Genomic DNA, 19,424 nt, shown 5'->3' on the forward strand with positions numbered 1-19,424 from the left:
ACAAGATTCACTTGTATTGCGAAATCTGCAAAAGGACGTGTACCTAAAAAAAGAAAAAAAAAATTAATCAACATTCATGAAGCTTATGGCATTTGATAGAAAAAATGATGAACTAAAATAATAATTTATTCTATGATTACTTACCACAAGACACAAATAAAAATGGAGAAGGGAGAAGATAAAAGGCAAAATAGAAAGACAAGGGTACAGCTCCTGCAGAGAGAGACAAAGAGGGCGGAGAGAGAGAAGAGGTAAAGAGATTTTAAAGAGGGAATCTTTAATCAGCCACGAAATTACCCACGAAAAAATGTCATTGCAAACTGTCGGTGGAATTTCGCGACGAATTTTAGCCATGACAACGTTTGTGGCAAAAAAGTTTGCGATGAAGAAACAATATTCGTGGTCATATTGCGACGAATATAGCATTCATTGCAAATTTTGCGTTAAAAATATCTTATGTTAAATATTGCAACAAAACAATGATCGTGGCAACTATTGCGACAAAAAGAAATGTTTGTCCCAAACTTTGCCACAAAAAAGTCTTTGTTGCAAAACATGCAATGACCACAAATATTTCGTTGCAAACTAGCCGCTAGAATTTTGCTACGAAACACAATTTTGTCGCAAAACAAGATAGAGGGTTTGCAACGAAATAAAGACATCGTTGCAAATTTTACGACCAAAAATATTTTCATGGTCATATTGCGACGAAAGATTTCTCGTGGCAAATGTTGCCATGAATCTCTATTTTCGTTGCAAAACAATTGTGACGAAAATACCATTTCGTCCCAACGTAAGGAAATGAAACCTGATTTGTCTCCATTTGCGATGGCAAATTTCTTTTGTGGCAAATTTTACAACGAAACTTTCTCTTCGTGGCAAATGTTGCGACGAAACTTTGCTTTCGTAGCAAATTTTGTGACAAAGTTTTTTTTTCATCGCAAATTTGCGATGAAATGGTTTTGTCGCAAGATTTGTCGTAAATTAGTGACGAAATTGGTTTTCGTTGCAATTTGCATCGCAAATTGGCCACGAAATGTTTCCATCGCAAATATTTCATGGCAAAAGCCTTGTTTTTTTGTAGTGCTTGGTGTTTACGGTTTATGTATGTCTTGCTAAATAAATACACTCAATTTTCATCTTCAATTGTGTTCACAAGTTGGAAAACAGCAATCCAGAAAACAATTTGATAGAATACTTGCCTTGCCATGATACCATGTGAGAATTTGTAGGAGCATTGCCAACTATTATACAAGGTTAAGTTCAAACTTTTTTGGTAGACTTTCTAACATGGTATCAAAGTAGGGGGACTTGAGTTCAAATCTTTCGAAGCCCCTATCTGTCTCTTCAATGATGCGTTTCCACACTTTAGGCTTAGGCCAAAGTCCAATCCACGCATGAATGGGAGATATCGAAATATCAAGCACGTTTTTTATCTAACTGTCTAAGCTTTAAAAAGTTGGTAGGGGTTGCATAAAATTTCACACTAAACATTGTTTTAAGTAGAAAAGATTGCAATGAGCCTTACAAACTATATTTCGGTCGCAATCCAACTAGTATCAGTGATTTGCAGAATCATTAAAAATTGTGTTCAGATATTTCAAGTTCCTTGCATGGCAAGATTCTTAAAGATTTGCAAATGATTTGCAGAATCATAAGAAATGTGGAAGGTTGCAACTGAAGTTTGTAAATCTTTTCTCTTGTTTAATTCTTTTGCAACGGTACAAGACACGGGGATAAATTGTCACTAAATAATTCCCGACTTACCTTCACCGGGGCAGAAAGACGAACGGAACAATTTTGTAAGTAAGATCAACGGTATCACCGAAAGCAAGTCCATACAATATATCACCCCCCAAATTATGAAGGTGAGACCACACATCCACTTCACCTGCCAAACTTCGCATCTCCCATCTCCTAATCATCTCCTCACAACTGGAACATGTTGCAGTCACTAGATACTGTAATTTTCCAATAATAAAAAATTGACAAAAAGACACATAAAGTGTCAATATTTGTATACGGCACTCACTTTAGTGCCAATATTTTATTGGATCGCTAAGTGCCATTTTTTTTAAAATAATTATTAAAGTGCCAACCGGTGAGGTCGTCAAAATTTCTTGCCGTTGGCACTAAAATGATTTTTTTCTCCAGTTTGGTACTAAAGTGATCATTTTTTGGACAACTTAAGTGCTAATTTTTCAAAACAATGATTATTTAAGAGCCAACTCTAGTGAGGTCTCCAAAATTTCTCGCCATTGGCACTAAAGGAATCGTTTTTCTCCGATTTGGCACTTAAGTGATTACAAAAAAAATTATCGGCACCAAAGTAAGCACCGTACACAAATATTAGCACTTGAGGTATCCTTATGCCATAAAAAATCTAATGAATTGACTGTATGGAGTTTTTGTTATTTGGTTTCCACCATGGAATATGATGAGATGAATAATCATTTTGAGTTTCATCAGATGTAGCATCTAGTCATGAATCTTTTATCACCAAGCAGTAATGCCTTCATCTTCTCATAATGAAATGCCGGGTTGCTGATCTTTCTATGCTTGGCCCATTTCTCACCCTCAATATCCACGAGCCCCGATAGTAAGAGGTCTCCAATGGCCTTAGGATGTTGCTTTTCGAACTCATTGATCCGTGAAAATATTTCCTTCAACATGTTTGAGCCCATGATGTTTAGTACAGTCACTGGCCCTAATCACGTAAAGCAAAGCTTCCCTGCAATAACCATTTTCTGGAGACCCCACTTATTAGCTAACAATTACAGCTTCTTGCGAGCTGAAATTGTACATGGTCTTTTACCAGGAAATAAGTTTGTACAATCAATTATATTACAACATTGCCTAGAAAAGTTCAACTGCATCTCAACTTTGTTGCCATGCATACCGTATTTTTGGACGCAGTGATGATAGAAAGGAAGAACACGAGGATTAACTAACAGTGATTTCGGGGGGAAGGCTGATGGTGATAAAATTGGGACAAAAGTAAAAGTTGGGGTTTTTTATGATAAAAAAAATTGGTTATAATTGGGTCAAATGCTAAAGCTGAGGCTTGTTTGGTATTAGACCGGTAGAATTGGGACAAAAGTAAAAGTATTGGGTTTTTATGATTACAGAAAAAATTGAATATAGTTGGGACATATTCTAAAGTTGTTTATTTTTTTTGTACTACACCCATTTTTATTTCTTTTTTCATTTGTTCATTTTATTGTTGCTAATTTCTAAATTTTTTTTTTTTTGGCAAAAACCTATTTATTTGATCTGAGTTTTCAGATTCAGGAAAATATGTCTCGAAATCCGAGATAAACAGCAGAATATAATACGACGAGAATCCTTATAGTTTCTAGTCGGCTCAAACCATCAACATCAGACTTGTTGTTGCCAAAAAGTTTTGGTACTTGCTCAATAAAATCAGAGTCAAAGTAGGCAAAATAGAATCAGTGTCAAAGTAGGTAAATTAGAAGTCGACTGTGCCGCTAGATTTTGAACGCTTTGGACTGGGCTCATACCTTTTTTTTATGCCCAGATTCTTGAATTTTTTTCATGTTTGATTTTACCAAATCATCGTCATCTACTCCTTCCTTCCTTCATTGCCTTCTCTCTTTTGGTCACTGCGTCTTCCAACAATCCTTTAACTTTACAGTCAAATTTCTTTACATTCTCTTCTGCAGTTTGGTTGGCAAGAGGCTGCATTTTTTTTTTACGCAATTCAACTTAAAAGACGAAACTTTACACGTCAATATGGTTTCTACGGTTTGTGTCTTGCGACATCATGAGTACGCTCAATCATTTTCGTTATTCTTATGAGTTTAGAAGTTGGAAAACAACAATCTCAAGAACAATTCGATGGAAGATTTGCCTTCCGAAAAATTGTTTTGACAGGAAAAAAAATTGCAGTGAGCCCTATATACATCTTGCGATCGCAATCCAACCATTATCCATGATTAGCAGGAAGAAAATTGTCTACAGAAACATGTCAATGCTTGTGGGGCAAGATGCTTAGTTATCCCACTACCTTATATGCTAATCCTATGTTGATTTGATGTCTTTCAAGTATTATACATACTTCCAAACTTATAGAAAAATAATCTCTCTCTCTCTCTCTCTCTCTCTCTCTCTCAATTTCTTGCTTTCTTCACCCGATATGTAATTCTTCAATTTTAAATAAGTAGCCTCTCGAAATTTTTACTATCTCTCGATTATCAGAGGTTTTTGTTCAAAAAATTGCAGGCATATTTACACTCAATGTACACAAACTCATCTCAGTAATGCAGATTGTTAGACGTGTAGATATATCTAGGAGATTTCTCTTGATTGATTCTGATTCGATATAACTGATATGTTACTTGAGATAGTCAACCCATTAATAGGCTCATCTACTCTTAATTAGTAATGTACAGAATCTTATATTTTTCTGTCATTATTTTTCTCAACTTGGTATCAGAGCCATTATTGCCTCAATGCCCACGTCGAGCCCGATAAACAGTATCCATCACGACACCGGCCGCACCCAATTTCTCCACCAAGACATGAGCTTGCTATTCGATTTCCTTCCACCGCTCATCTCGGAAAATATGTTTTGACGATGGATTGTTACAAAGTACAAAACATTTTCAGACGAATAGTAAAAATATGAATGGACCACAGATTTACGATTTTATCCTTTCCAACTGTTTATTAGAAGATTGTTCGTGGTACAAATGGTGAAATTTTTTAGGGATGATTGTATGCTTAAACCCAAATTTGCAAACTGGAAACAATAACCAAACTTCACATTTACTTGAACTCCACAAAGTAGCTCAAAATCCATATTTAGTCAAAATCCTAATTCGTGAACTCATCTTGAAGCAAAATCCTAGCCAACCAATGTGCAAGATTGATTCGTTCCTAGTCTCAACCAAAATCCTACTCCAACAACGTCATTCTTTTCAAAAGCATATACCGTACGTGACCATTGTAAAAATCAACGTCGTTAGCTATTGCCAAAAAAGCTAGTGGATTCTTTTGTTCCTCGAGCAAAACTTTGTGCCTTTACCAAAATGGGCACGTCGAACTCGGTCAATTCAAGAAGGCATGGATTAGGAACACTTTCCTACACAAGAAGGCATCACACGACATTTCCTTTATTCTCAAGCAGAGCAAATTATTTAATGCACGCGACGAAGCAAACAAAAGAGCACAGAATCTGTTCAAATACGAACCTACGGATTCGATCCAATTCTAGTCAAGATCAAGGGGACACCATATTGGGGATGAAGAGTGAGCATAGGAATAGGGGAATGCTTGTAAGACGGAGATAGCTGCAGCGAGAAATTCTGCAAAATCAACGTTAGAGCAACTCTGGCTTCAATGAAAGTGAAGTTTTGGCCGATGCAAGTTCTTGGACCCCAACTGAAAGGCAAGAAGCAGAGATCGTTCTTGGTGGCTTTTGAAAGTCCCTCGGAAAATCTCTCAGGATTGAACTCCTCGGCGTCTTCGCCCCAAATCTTTGGATCATGGTGGATGAGGATGGTGGGCACCATAAGCAGAACTCCCGAAGGTACTTGTATATTTCCCAATTTGGTTGTCTTGTGAACTGTTCTTATTGCCATAAATCCAGGTGGATATAACTTAAGCACCTCATTCAGTATCATGTTTATCTACATATAAATCAATTTGTTGTCAGCCTTTTTTGTCCAAAAAGACATTGAGAATGCAACAATTAAATTATCTAAACCTCGCCTAGTAGACCTAATTTATCAAACTTAATATTGTAAATTTGAATGAGAAGGTACAATCCATATGTCTCATTTCAGTGACCAGTAGGATAGGAACTAGAATTTAGGTTACGTGGTTACAATTTTCTTCATTTTGTTTTTTGTTTACTCTATGTCACAACCCGAACCCTACGAGCCGTTAACATCCCACCCGGCCACGATCGTGTACAGTTCTCCAGGATCCAAAGGCCAACAAAATAAAATTTCGCGGAAGCAACCACAATCTCCGTACATAAAACCAATAACACTACAATAACTTGGAATGGTAAAAATATACATATGTACATATATACATAGTTGTTACAAACTGTCAAACCTAGGGCTTCAGGGGCCACTGTACAAGCCCGTGACCACCTATAACAAAAAGACACGTGGTCGAAGCCCGCTACGCAACCAAAATACAACACGCTACAAAAACTATGAGGCCAACTATCCTAATCATTGTCCTCACTACCCAGCACAAACCCGTATCGGGCTGCCAGCTCGGCCTCATCCAACTCGGGAGATCGCTCAGCATCCGAAGGCTCCACGACTTCGCCATCTTCTTCCGCAAGTACCGTAGTTATGGGGTCGGGCACCAAAACTTCAAGTGTAGCCTCGGGATTCACCACCTCTCCATCTGGTGGTACAGCATTCGCAGGATCGTATTCCCCGACTTCATTAAAGGGAACATCGAAACCGCTCAATGGTCCCACGGTCGGGTTCCCGTGGCGATAAGTCCATGCCACGTATGTCCGAGGCTTCTAGCATAGCTCTCCAGTGTCTACCCAAACTGTAGTACCGTACCTATAATAAACTTGGTCCTCCCCGACAGCGTACTCTATCACCTGCATATCTATGTCCCGAGGAATACCGAACTTCGGAGGCGGAACACTCATGGCCGAGGTGGAGGGTCTGAAAAACAACGAATCCACGACGGGGTGAGATAAAATCTCAGTAGGAAAATCTCTAACCCTAAATCAGGTCGCTAGTGCCTCCAGACACAATCTAGGCGAGCAGCAATTTCCAACCACTCTTTCTTTCTTACCCAAAAATTCCACAATTAATTCCAGAAAATTCCATTCTTTCTCCGGAAATTCACACACCTTCTCAAATATTCTACGTTACTCTCGTTTCGGCATTCCATGTCTCGGTCTGACAATAAAATATTATACGTGCTCCGAGGCCCGTGTTTAACACATCAGGCCATAATATAAATATCCACATTACTCCGAAAATTTCCACGTTACTCCGAAAATATTCCACACTATTCCAGAATATTCCACATTACTCCGAAAATATTCCACGCTACTCCAGAATATTCCACGTTACTCCGAAAATATTCCACGTTACTTCACCGCCATCAAATAAGTGCATAACATTGAGCCTCGGACCTTTATGGAACACGGCCATATATATATATATATATATATATATATATATATATATATATATATATATATATATATATATACTAGGGTCTCAGACACAAAGGAATACGACCCACAAATCTCTGTCTCGGACACATAAGAACACGACCGGATCAAGTCTCGGACAATTAGTCGAACACGACTCACTTTGGTCTCGGACGACTTAATTGAACACAACTTTCATACTTTCTCGATCTCAAGCAATCGGACGAATACGGCTCACTTTGGCCTCGGACGACTTGATTGAATACGACCCTCACATTTTCTCGGTCTCGGACAATCAGAAGAATACGGCTCACTTTGGCCTCGGACGACTTGATTGAACATGACCCTCATATTTTCTGAGAATAGCTCAGGACCACGTGATTCACTCACGTTAGAGAATTAATAATTCGGGACCACCCGATTAATTCACATTAATCCAAAGATTAATCCAGACTACCCGATCAATTAATACTACCATAGTATCCAATGCACGCCATGCGTCCATATTATGCTAACGTAACAATATATGAATAACGTGCAATTAAAAGTATACTAACGTGGAAATTTATCGGGGCCGAACAATAATAATTTTCTAACGTATAATTAATTTATGACTATAGTACTAAACTATAGTAATGCCATATTTAATTAACACCATGGCATAATAACATTTTGACACATAAAAGTAACCCTAGTTAAAATATAAACTAACCATGGTTCAAAATTAACTAGAGTCAAATACTAACCTAACCATGATTAAAATAATAGCATAAAGTAACCATAGTTAGACATAAAGTAACTATGGTCAAACTTTGACCAAACAATTATCTTCTTGACTTCACTATTCATGGCAAGAACATGGTTTTCTCTCTCTCCTCCATGGAAATTTTCGGCCACCTCCATTCAAGCTCAATCCCAACAATTTCTTCATCAAAAATTTTGCAAATACAAGGTCTATTAGCATCCTAACCGCCTAATTTAGGTTTATAAATAATCCTACCTCAAAAACTCGCAAAAACCTCCGTTGAACGGTTGCGAAAAGCTCGAATCAAGTGGCGATTCCGGCGGTTCTTACACGGCCGGCGACTCGACAACGATCTAGCACCTTCAAGCGATCCAAAGCGATGCCGGTGAAAGCTTGAAGAATTTTTGGCAATGGAGGGTGAGAGAGAGAGAATTCGGCCAAGTGAGGGAGTATGAGGTAGAGAGAGAAAGTGAGCTAGAGAGATAGGGTTCTTGAAAAATGAAGAAGAAGAGGGCCAAAATAATAAATAATATAGGTTAAGATAATTATTAGGTGGAATATTCTTGGTGTCTTGAAAGTCAAGAGGGCCAAAATGGTGATTTTCTCTACTAAAAATAGTCAAAATTTGGCCAAGGGGAAAAATGACCAAAATACCCTTCGTTCCAAGTGAAAATGGGGTATTTTTCGAGAGCAAATGGGTCATTTCCCATTTCCAGTCCAAATATAGTTTTCCTGAACCTCTTTGGGGAGAACCGCGAAGGAATTGCACCCTGGATGAGGAAACGTCCAAAATTTTATTTATTGAAACCCCTGAAGGTCCGACGTCAAATTTTGAAGCTCGATTCGCGACCAATCTCGATCAATAGAATTTTCGGTGTATCTCAAAGTAACAGGCGGCTTTTAGGAGTTACGCGTATCGACCCGTGATTAAAATCATGTTTAAGAATTACTCGAGCCACGGCGACCTTGGTTGTCATGCCATTGCGATGGTCAATCACTAGTCCCGATGGACACGATCGTTAGAAAATAATTGAGGGATGTTTGGAACCCACACGAGGTTAAACGGAATCACCCGTGATCCAAGCGTAGGGTATTACCCAAATCATTCCTTAATTATTCTAGGATCGGCCTATATTGGTCCAAAATATTCTCTCGACAATTTCCATGGCCAAAGAGTCAGTCCATGATCAAGTTCTTAGGTCCACGTACTTGATTTTCCTAGCTAGCCATTCCCATTTGGTTAGTCTACTCGAGAGGGATCAATTCCGAGTGAGATTCGACTGAAATACATCGGTGAGACTTTTCATTTATTCAAGGCTTTAAAACGAGCCGGATTACGGGATGTCACACTCTATCTTTTTCGTTTTTTTTTTTTTGCATAAACCTATTTATTTGATGTGATTTTTGAAATTCAAGAATGTGTGTGTGTGTGTGTGTGTGTGTGTGTGTGTGTGTGTGTGTGTGTGTGTGTGTGTTTGTGTGTGTCTTGAAATAGAGATAAACAGCAGACTGCAACACAACAAGAATCCTTACAATTTTCAGTTGGCTCAACCCATGAAAATCAGGTTTGTTATGGCCAAAAACCCGCAAAACTTCCTGTCTTGCTCTGTCTTGCCAGATTTGGTACTTGCTCAAATAAATCAGAGTCCAATTAAGCATAACAGCAGTTGACTCTTGACCCGCTAGGTTGAACACTTTGCACTCTTGAATCACATCCTCCATGCTCATACCCTTCGCCCAGATTCTTGACTGTCTTTCATGTTCGATTTTAGCAACAGTCCCAAGAGATTATGGTCATCTACTCCTCCTTCCTTCATTTCCTTCTCTCTTTTGGTCACTACGTCTTGCAACAATCTTTTTACTTTATGGTCAATTTCAACTAACCTCTTCCGCAGTTTGGTTGGCAAGAGACTGCATTTGTTTCTCTACAAGTCAACTTCAAGATGAAAGCTGTATACTATCTTGCGATCGCAGTCTAACCACAATTCGTGATTTGCAAAAATCATAAGAATTGTTTTCAGAAGCATGTCAATTTCCTTGCATGGTAGGGAAAATGGCATCACTAAATCTCATAACTTTCGTAGGGCGCTAATTAGAGTGTCATAACTTATGTAGGACATTCAATTGAGTACCATAACATTTTTTAAAAGTGTCAACCACAAGTGCTATGTCATGTCGGATATCCAGCATTTGGGTGAACATTTCTGAAAAAGGAAATTAACACTTAAGTGATCGATTGAAAGTTTATAGACTCAAGTGAATGTTTCCTAAAAGTTATGGCATTCAAGTCGTCGAAAAAAAATTGTTAGGACCCTCAAAGGAGCATCATACAGAATTTGTAAAGTCATTATCCTCGTGTTGCAAGATGCATGAATATCGGCAGGAAGTCAAACTGGAGTTTGTACTTTTTTTTTTCCCCTGTTAAATGCTTTTGCAACAGTTGAAGATATCGGGATGAATTGTTGCTAAATTAATCTTAGACTTACCTCCACCCAGGGACTACCGCGAACTGAAAAGCTTTGAAAGCGAGGCCAATTTGTTCTTGTTGAAGGAGGAGGATGCTCTCGGTTTGGTCGTAGGTACCACCGAAAGCAGCTCTATGTAGTACATCCCCTGTCAACTGCTGAAGGTGAGGCCACACATCCACTTCCCCAGCCAGACTTTGCTTCTCCCATCCCCTAATCATCTCCTCACAACTCAAACATGTTGCAGTCGCCACATACTGTAGTTTCTCAACAATTAGAAAAGCAAAATGAGTTGGACGTACGCACCTTTTAATGATTAGGTGTTTCCTCAGGCAACGAATTTCAGATTCGGTCACCATGAAAATTTCATGTGCGCATTGAAACTTTTAGCACCAAGCAGCAATACATACCTTCAATTTCTCATAATAAAAAGCTGGGTTGATGATCTTTCTGCGTTTGGCCCATTTCTCGCCCTCGAGGATCAGGAGCCCCGATGCTAAGACACCTTCGATGCCCTTGAACTGTGGCTTTTCGAACTCATCGATCCGCGAATATATTTCCTTCAACATGTCTGAGTCCATGATGTTCAATACCAGCCTCGGCCCTATCCATGTTGTCACGACCTAAAAATTCAAAAAAATTTCAGGCTAATGGATTATCAGGTTAATTATTTAACTAACCTAACTCGGACTCTCCCAAGCCCATACCAAATCGCAACTTGAGGTTCAATTGATTAACATGCAATGTATTTTAATTTTAGAGCCGCCACTAATTATTTATGGTAGGTCGATTAGAAACCTAAATAAAATAGTGGGAGAACTATTTTATTCCTACGAACCGGAGATTAAGAGTTCGGAGACTTGATTACGCCTGATTACTCTAACGCCCTTTCGGTACCATTTTATTTCATGAAAAATCATTTGAGAAGGCAACATTAATTGATTTTAACCTAAGTCACTAACAAAGGTTATCATGCGGGTGCACAATCAATTAATGAACATCCGGAAATCAATATAATCAAGGGAGCATGCGCCACACAAGATAGTTCTTTTATTTTTGATTTTTTTTATGAATGCATGAAAAACTATATTATATGCAATGCAATGTTATGAATTAAATGCAAGACTAAACAAGATGACATGCAAATTAAATTAATATACAAGTGAGACCATGGTTTAATTAAATTAACTACGTGACATGTAAATTAATTAAAAACTAGACATGCAATTCTAATACGCAATATAAGCTAAAATGCAACCTAATATGACATGGCAAGGATGACGTGGCATGGATGACATGGCATGTATGACGTGGCAAGGATGACGTGGCATGGATGATGTGACCAGGATGAAATGATTTTTTTTTATATTTTCGGATGAATTAATTTCCTAAAATAGAACTATGCCAAAACAATATTTATCTTGCATATTTTAGAGTTCAAATTGACCTAAACTCTAATATATTAAGATAGATTATTTTAGGCATAAAATTCTAATTAAACATGCAATTTCTATCCTAAAATGCAATCTAATCTAATTATTTACAAAAAATATTAGATATGCAATTATCTACATGATGCTATTGTTAAAAGATATGCAACTTTTAAATATGGAAAATGGAGGAATGCAAATTTTTTAGAATTTTCAAGATTATATCATGCGACGGATATATTGTAAAAAAGATACAACAACCGAGCAATTCAAATCAATTTGGGAAAGTGAATATGCCAATCAATTCAATCCAAAAAGTGGATACATCAATCAATTTTTGAAAAGATTTTGCAAATATCTGAATCCAACCTTTAATTCGTAATCTTACGATTAACGATTGAACGCAAACCCTTGCCTAATCGAGTATTCCTTCAATAATCCTAAAGATGGACTTTCTCGATCATTTGGCAAGTTGCGGATTAGGAAAAAAGATTCCTAATCGACATGTATTTTAAAAGATATCCACTTTAATGCAAATATGCAAGATATGCAAAATATGACAAGATATGATATAAGGCAAGTAAATATTCTGATTCTAAAAATCAGAATTTTTACCTTATTCGAAGATCGACTTTCCAAATTTGAATCGATTTGAGATCGAGCTCATTAACCGGCGAATTTGTAGGGCGATTGGACATGGCGGTGGTGTTTCTCGGATGATGGCCTCGGTGAAGCTTTGAAGCGATTTTTTTTGTGTCAATAACTATTGAAGCTCGCTGGATTAGGCTAGGATCTTCTCAAGGAACTAAATTGCAGACCTGCTTCCCAAATTCGAATGGATTCTCGGAGGATCATGGTGAGCGGGGACAACTTGGGGATGGGACCAGCTCGGTGGAACCGTCACGCACGGTGGACTTGTTGAGTGGTTTTGCCACACCTGGACAAAATCAAAAGAAAACAAACCTACGCATCACGTTGGAATTTGGCACATATTTCCCTGGCAATTGGCTATTCTCCCCTTTGTTATTCCTTTTCTTTATAATTCTTTTGTCTTAAAGTGTTCAGGAGCGATCCAGAGAGAGAAACAAAATATAAAAAATTGATGTGAAGAATATCTTTTTTTTTTTTTTGGTGAAGAATTGAGAACTCTCTCCATATCGCTGGATGAACCTTGCTACAGCACTATAGCAATTGTGTGCAAAGGAGCTCTTAGATCAAGGAACCGACAACCTACAAAAAGAAAAAGAAATTCGATGGAACACTTGGAATAAGCCAACGACCAATTTAGATATGCTCAGCCTGTGAGGATGATCGACAGAGGAAACAGAATACGGCTGCTAGCGGGGGCTTAATAAGCATCAAGATATTCTTGCCAAGAAAAATCAGAGAAAAAACAAAGACACCCCGCTTTTGCTCATGAGAAATATGCCTTGCTTCCCTCCTTCGGATTTGTTGTCTCTTGATGTTTGGATTTTCAGAAATCAAATTGTCGACGGCTGGGGGGAGCTTGACTGTCGAGTCCTCTTGTTGACCTGCGTTTGTAAGGTCGTGATCCTCTTGTGGGAGAATTCTCTTCACCGATTGGGGAGCAATTCACAGGCCATGCTCTCCCTCCTTCTATGATTCTTCTTCAGAATGCTACCTCTCGTTTTGCCGTATCTTCCATGAACGTGGCCTCCTCTCTATGCCGTGTATGACAATTCTCCCTGGCCCCTCAGATTCATGAAATGTATTTATAGAGCAAAGCTAGGGTTCGCTACTTCCTAAAGAGATTTTTTATTATCAATATAAAATCTTTTGATATCTCTTATATTCTGTGATAATATCTAGCTTAATTTCTCACAAAGTTTCAAGATAAATCAATATTCCAACTTGGCATGCAATTTTCAATCCTATGGATTTTGGCCAAATTTCCATTCACTGCAAGCTTAGTCCAATCGACTAAATTGAGCTCAAAACCATCACTTTAATTTCATTCACCGCCAGTCCGACAAAATTGCAAGTGTAATGCAATGGACACTAAAAATAAACATGAAAAATGATTAAAAAGGGTTAGTCAAAATTTAGGTGTCAACACATGTAAAGCAAAGCTTCCCTGCAATAACCAGAAGGCGTGAAATGGCTAGTAGATTCCACACATCCCCCATTTGTGTATGTCAGTTTCTTCTTAAACTAGCAGCTGCAGTGTAAGTACGCGGCTGAAACCCATCTGGCAGATTGATTTGCATATCAAAATGAGCACTTTTAGTAGCCTGCCCAGAATTGCTGACTACTTATCTGTCACCAATAGCTCATGTGAATTTGCCCCTAAAAGCATCGCTCAAATGTTGTGAGACCTGTCTCATAACAGGATTTGGCCAACTTGTTTCCTATCTTTCGAATCTGCTAATAGTATACCATTATCCAGAAATTTCAACTGTATCTCGACTTTGATGGCATGCGTACCGTATGTCTTGATGGCGTGATGATAGAAAGAGAGAATGCGAGGCGCGATGTCGTCGGTGAAAGGAGCGACGGGTTGAGATTGAGCTTGCTTGATCATTCTCGCGTTGTCTCTCAGGTCTCGAAACAAAAGGCTGTAAGGGCTTCCTTTCAGACCCTGCTTTCTCAGACGTCTTTCTAGCTCCCTCGGCGTCAACCAAAACACACACAGCAATTTCCATGCACAGGTGAAGAAGGTGATCAGAACAAGGGAGAGAGCGACGGAATGAGCCAAGGACATCGCCATGCTCTCCGTTTAACGTATGACACGCTTGTCTTCTTCCTGGCGAGAGGATTTAAATAGGACTCTTGGGGAGATGAAGGGCGGACAAAGGCGTTGACAAAAAAGGCGGTAATACTCACGGTGGTATCAGATGATAATTGTTTATCATTGGTTATTTATTTTTTATTTTAACTGGTTTGCATCGGCAGGTGCTTCTTCATCAAGTTCACATCACATAAACTAAATCAATTGTGCGGTTTATCAGATGGCCAATCTAATAGCAGATAATCTTCACTTGATGCTTCGAATCATGCCTGGAAGTTAAAAAAAAATTATAAAAAATAAGGAAAGAAAAAAAAAAGGGAAAAAGAAAAAGAAAAAGAAATAAAAGAAGGAAAAAATAGTAAAATTGGAAAAACTCACGAATATAACCAGAAATGAAATAGTTCCTAATATTACGGGTATGACAAGGAACTTTTTTTTAATCCCATATTCAGGATCCGTTTGTTTTACAAAAAATGAATGATTTGAAAAATCTTTCCGGAAAAACGATTGCTCACAAACATAATTAGACATGGATTGTTGTGGATAATAAAAATTTCTTTTAATTATTTGAAGCGAGACAGGCAAATTTTTTAGGAAAATATATTCTTGAATCATTCATTTTTACTTATAATATATAGTTCATGCCTTGCACGGTATTAATTTTTATATTTTCTAAGGGATCGATATCGCAAAAGACAAAATAAAGGGAAAAGTAACCAAAAAGAATTAATTTATTAATCGAAAGGGAAACGAAATTCTCTTCTTTAACCTTAAAGTAAGTGAATGTCACCACGCATTTGAAAAACCTTAATTGGTTTTTCACATTCTTGGTGCTCCAATGGAATGTACTTATTAACGTTGTAAAAAGCTAAAGGTTTTCATTTGGTACTGGTGGAGCCAGCTTTAACGCACCATGCAATCCTAGGGTCCGTAGATTACGAAACAAAAATATCAAAATCAACTTTTTTATCGGCTCACTTCCCTTGAGAAAAAATTAATTTATCTCGAGTTTCAATTTCGCCCGAAACCTTTTTTTTTTTTTTTTGTCTCACCAACTTTTATTGGTGGTTAAATTCATGTCTAAATTCTGGCTTGAACTTTTTGTCGTCTTATAAAGAAGCACCAACTTTCAATTTGTACCTAAATTTGTCTCCCATTAAGTTTCTGTCCAATAATGCCGTTAAAGATTCCACGTGCCCATCCACGTGTAGTTGGTGAAAACTTGACGAGGTTAGATTTAGGTGATTTGGTGAAAACTTGATGAGGTTAGATTTGGGTATCACTTGAACAACTCTGCTTTTATATTAGACAACGAAAAGTTCGTGTTAGAATTGAAAGTCGACCTAAACTTGATATTATTTTCTGAAGAAAAAAAAATGTTTGAGCCAAAATTGGGAATCAAGCTAATTTGGTGCCTCTTTAAAAAATGAAAAAATAAATTTCGGCCAAAAATGGGACCGGACCTCATGTTGATGCTTTTTAACGGAATTAAACAATTTATTATCAATTGCTTATCCATCGGTCTATTAGCGAACTGTCTCTTCAAGGATTGTGAAAGATGTTCCACTCGAAATATACTTGTTATTGCTTCGACTCATATTCCCCAAAAAGGCAACTGTCTTATTTGTCAAAAAAAAAAATAGAATACGTTATAAAGAATTAATTAATCAACTGGATATTCAGTAATAAAAAAAACTTGTTAATTGATAGTTTGGTTGTGCTAAGAATAACGAGGCTGTGAAAATAGGTATTTTTGGTCAAGAAAATTAGGTAATAAATCCAATAAGATATTTTTACCATTTTTCAGAATTTAATTCGACACCTAAGCTTCGAGACTATACTTGAGCTCAAGACCTTGGCACCGAGCTCGGAACCCGACTGCCGGAACCAAGACCTTAGCAACCTAACTCGGTGATCTCAATGCCTGGACCCGAGACTGTAATTTGGTTTTTACTGACAAGTGATTTGCCACCAATTTTAAAGTCCATGCAGGATTTGGTACGTGACTTCATGTTTGCTTAGCTTCACACGAGGACAGTATAAGTTGCATCTGTTTACCCTTCATCCCCACGTCATCGTACCAATCATAACAGTTTGCTTGATTATTCACAAAATCGTTATCAATTATATTATGGCATTAATTAATTTCCCAAATACATCGTTTATGGTATATTGTTTCGTATGTGAGGCGCAACTACATAAAATCTTAAATTTGTATTGAAATCACAAGAACTATATTAACCTAACAGTGTGACCGTAAGAATAATATTATATTATGGGTCTCAAATTATTGAAGGAGTTTCAACCAAAAAAAAAAATTCTTGAAGGAATAGTTGACCCAAAAAAAAATTCGAAGGAATGGACAAATGATAAGTTTGAGAACTACATTGGAGTAACAATACAAGTTTAGAGACAAATGATACGGTTGTATCTAGAAAAATCCTATATGTCATATTGGGAACGTAAATTGAAACCTTTCGTTGCTATCCAACATTATTGTAATGACATTCGGAGGAAGTACGATGGTGCTTCCTACGCAGAATGACAATACAGAAGAAAGAGACATTTGGGCTGCCACAGGTAAGTGGGCCCAAATTCAGGCTTGGAAATGGGCTGTATCGGTTTCGGCCCACTTTGCTTGAAAGCTTTGACGGTGTGCGAAAGCTTAATTAGAGCTTTTGCTTTCTACTTTGGAAGAGTTACGGGAGATGGTATGCATGTAGCGAGTAATCGTAAAACAAAGACCAAATAGACCCGAAACAGTAGTTTTCAAGACTGACGATTCTCGACACAGACACGCAATTAAGCAGGTTTGGGCACGGCATAACCGGATTCGTGTCTTAACAGGGCACCCCCGTTTTGTCAAACACAAATCGACACGTTTAATTTTTCCATGGAAACGCGTCATTTGTGTTAACAGGACAGGACATACATTGCCACTTCGGGTACTTCATGTTTAGAGATTATTTCATCCTTGATAATTGACAAAAGTAAGACTCGTGTAAAAAAGAAGTAAAAGTAAGAGCACATTTAGGGATACAAAAGTCATAAAAAAAAAAAAGGCATGGAAAAAATAAGTCAATCATATCTAAGTGAAATTACACGTCTTTTTTCTAGAGGCGTGTTTAAGCATGTTAAGTGTGTTAACCCAAGTCATCGTGGTTAAGCATGTATAAAACGTGTTTTGTACATGCTATCATCTTTTTTTGTAAATAGGTTGACTTATCCAATTAAGTCGACCCTTAACATGACAGATTTGAAAATCGTGTTAATTGTGTCATGACGTATCGTGTGATCCACTTCGTTAGGCGTGTTATGTTTGCATCGACGCAATTCAATACATTTTTTTATAAACGTGACATGTTCCGATTAGTCATATTCGTATCGTACTTCTATTTTGACACCACGCAAATTGTCGGTTCCAATTGCAAGGCCGGAGCCCCAATCTCCGGCCCTTGTAAAGCCCCTTCAGATTGGAAAAATAAAATAGTCATTGAATTAAGGACGCGAAACTTTCATTGAACTTAAAATTTATGATGTGAAAAAAAAAAAAAATTAAAACTAGGGCATCAGATTTTTCAATAAATCCAAATGCATAATGTAATTAAAAAAAAAATTAAAACTAGGGCATGCTTGATTGACGCGGACATGATTGGATTTTTTTCGAATTCCGGGTCAATTCCGGGTCTTGGCGAAAGCCCCGACCGTGAATGGCGCTAGAACGAAGTCAATTTGTTTGAACTTAGGGCAATTATAGCATACCATCCCAATTAACATGGATTTGAATTTGCGGGCATTTAACACCGTACGATCTTGATGAATTGATCTCCACGGTCTGATCAGATCATGCAAAGAAACGGATTACCCCTTTTGCTGGTTCTCTAAGTCATTTTGCTTTCGACCAAAAAAAAAATAAAAAGTCATTTTGCTTGACGAATTAGTAACATTGAAATGAAAATTCAAGAAATTATTGAATGCACGTCTATACTTGCTTTTCAAATATGTAAGTGAAATTATTGCTATGAAAGTTTTACTTTTTTATATAATTAGTGGAAAATCGAACTTGATTTTTGTAGGAAAAGTGATTAACTAGTAATTGTTGGGGTCAGATTAGGAATAATAGGTCCTCCGTCCGGTCCGACTCAATAATCAAGAATTAGACTGGAAGAGCCGGTTTTCCGTTTTTGGGCACCAAAAATCGAACCAACCGATTCGATCTGGAACCGGTAGATTATCAATATTGTTGAGCAACACCGACTTTAATTATAATAAATTAATTTAAGCGAGGTTTGCATTTAAGATTATAAAAAAGATAACCGGTGAATTATTAGATTTACATTAAAGAAACATAAAAATAATCGATTCGTTCCGGAGGGTCCGATTCCTCCCGAAATCGAGAACCGGATCCAAATATCACCGGTTCCAATTTTATGGGATCGAGAACCGGCGACTCCAAGGTTCGATCGATCCGTCTTTGCTCATCCCTAATTCAAACACGATCTTTATAACCGATCTTTATCCAAAACATTCGAAGGGATAATCAAAGCTCATCTTGACACGTGTCAAGGATCGTTAATTCTGCCTTGGGAGTACGAAAATTTACATTCGAACTCTATTTTCCAATTCTGAAGGGCCTCGATTAGTGTCGTTAACAAGATCTTGAAGATAAAACCACCGAACGTTGCTAATTATAATTGATAAAAAAAAATTCACTTAAGGTGGTGTCCATGTCCAATTGTCCATCAATGGAATTCTAGGCTGTAAACTAATCGTCCAATCAAAAACCGACATCAAATAAATAGCTGTGAGCCAAGATGCGTGTCTCCTCCACCGCGATATGCACGACAACCTAAAAGAAATCATTATCGTCTCA

General features: G+C 37.6%; 1 pseudogene; it reads right to left on the reverse strand.

Annotated features, from left to right (window-relative positions):
• Positions 1-5,213: 5,213 nt before the first annotated feature.
• Positions 5,214-14,524, reverse strand: LOC115727205 (annotated as a pseudogene).
• Positions 14,525-19,424: the final 4,900 nt, after the last annotated feature.

The sequence above is a fragment of the Rhodamnia argentea genome, chromosome 5, assembly GCF_020921035.1.
Source record: "Rhodamnia argentea isolate NSW1041297 chromosome 5, ASM2092103v1, whole genome shotgun sequence".
Taxonomy (NCBI): domain Eukaryota; kingdom Viridiplantae; phylum Streptophyta; class Magnoliopsida; order Myrtales; family Myrtaceae; genus Rhodamnia; species Rhodamnia argentea.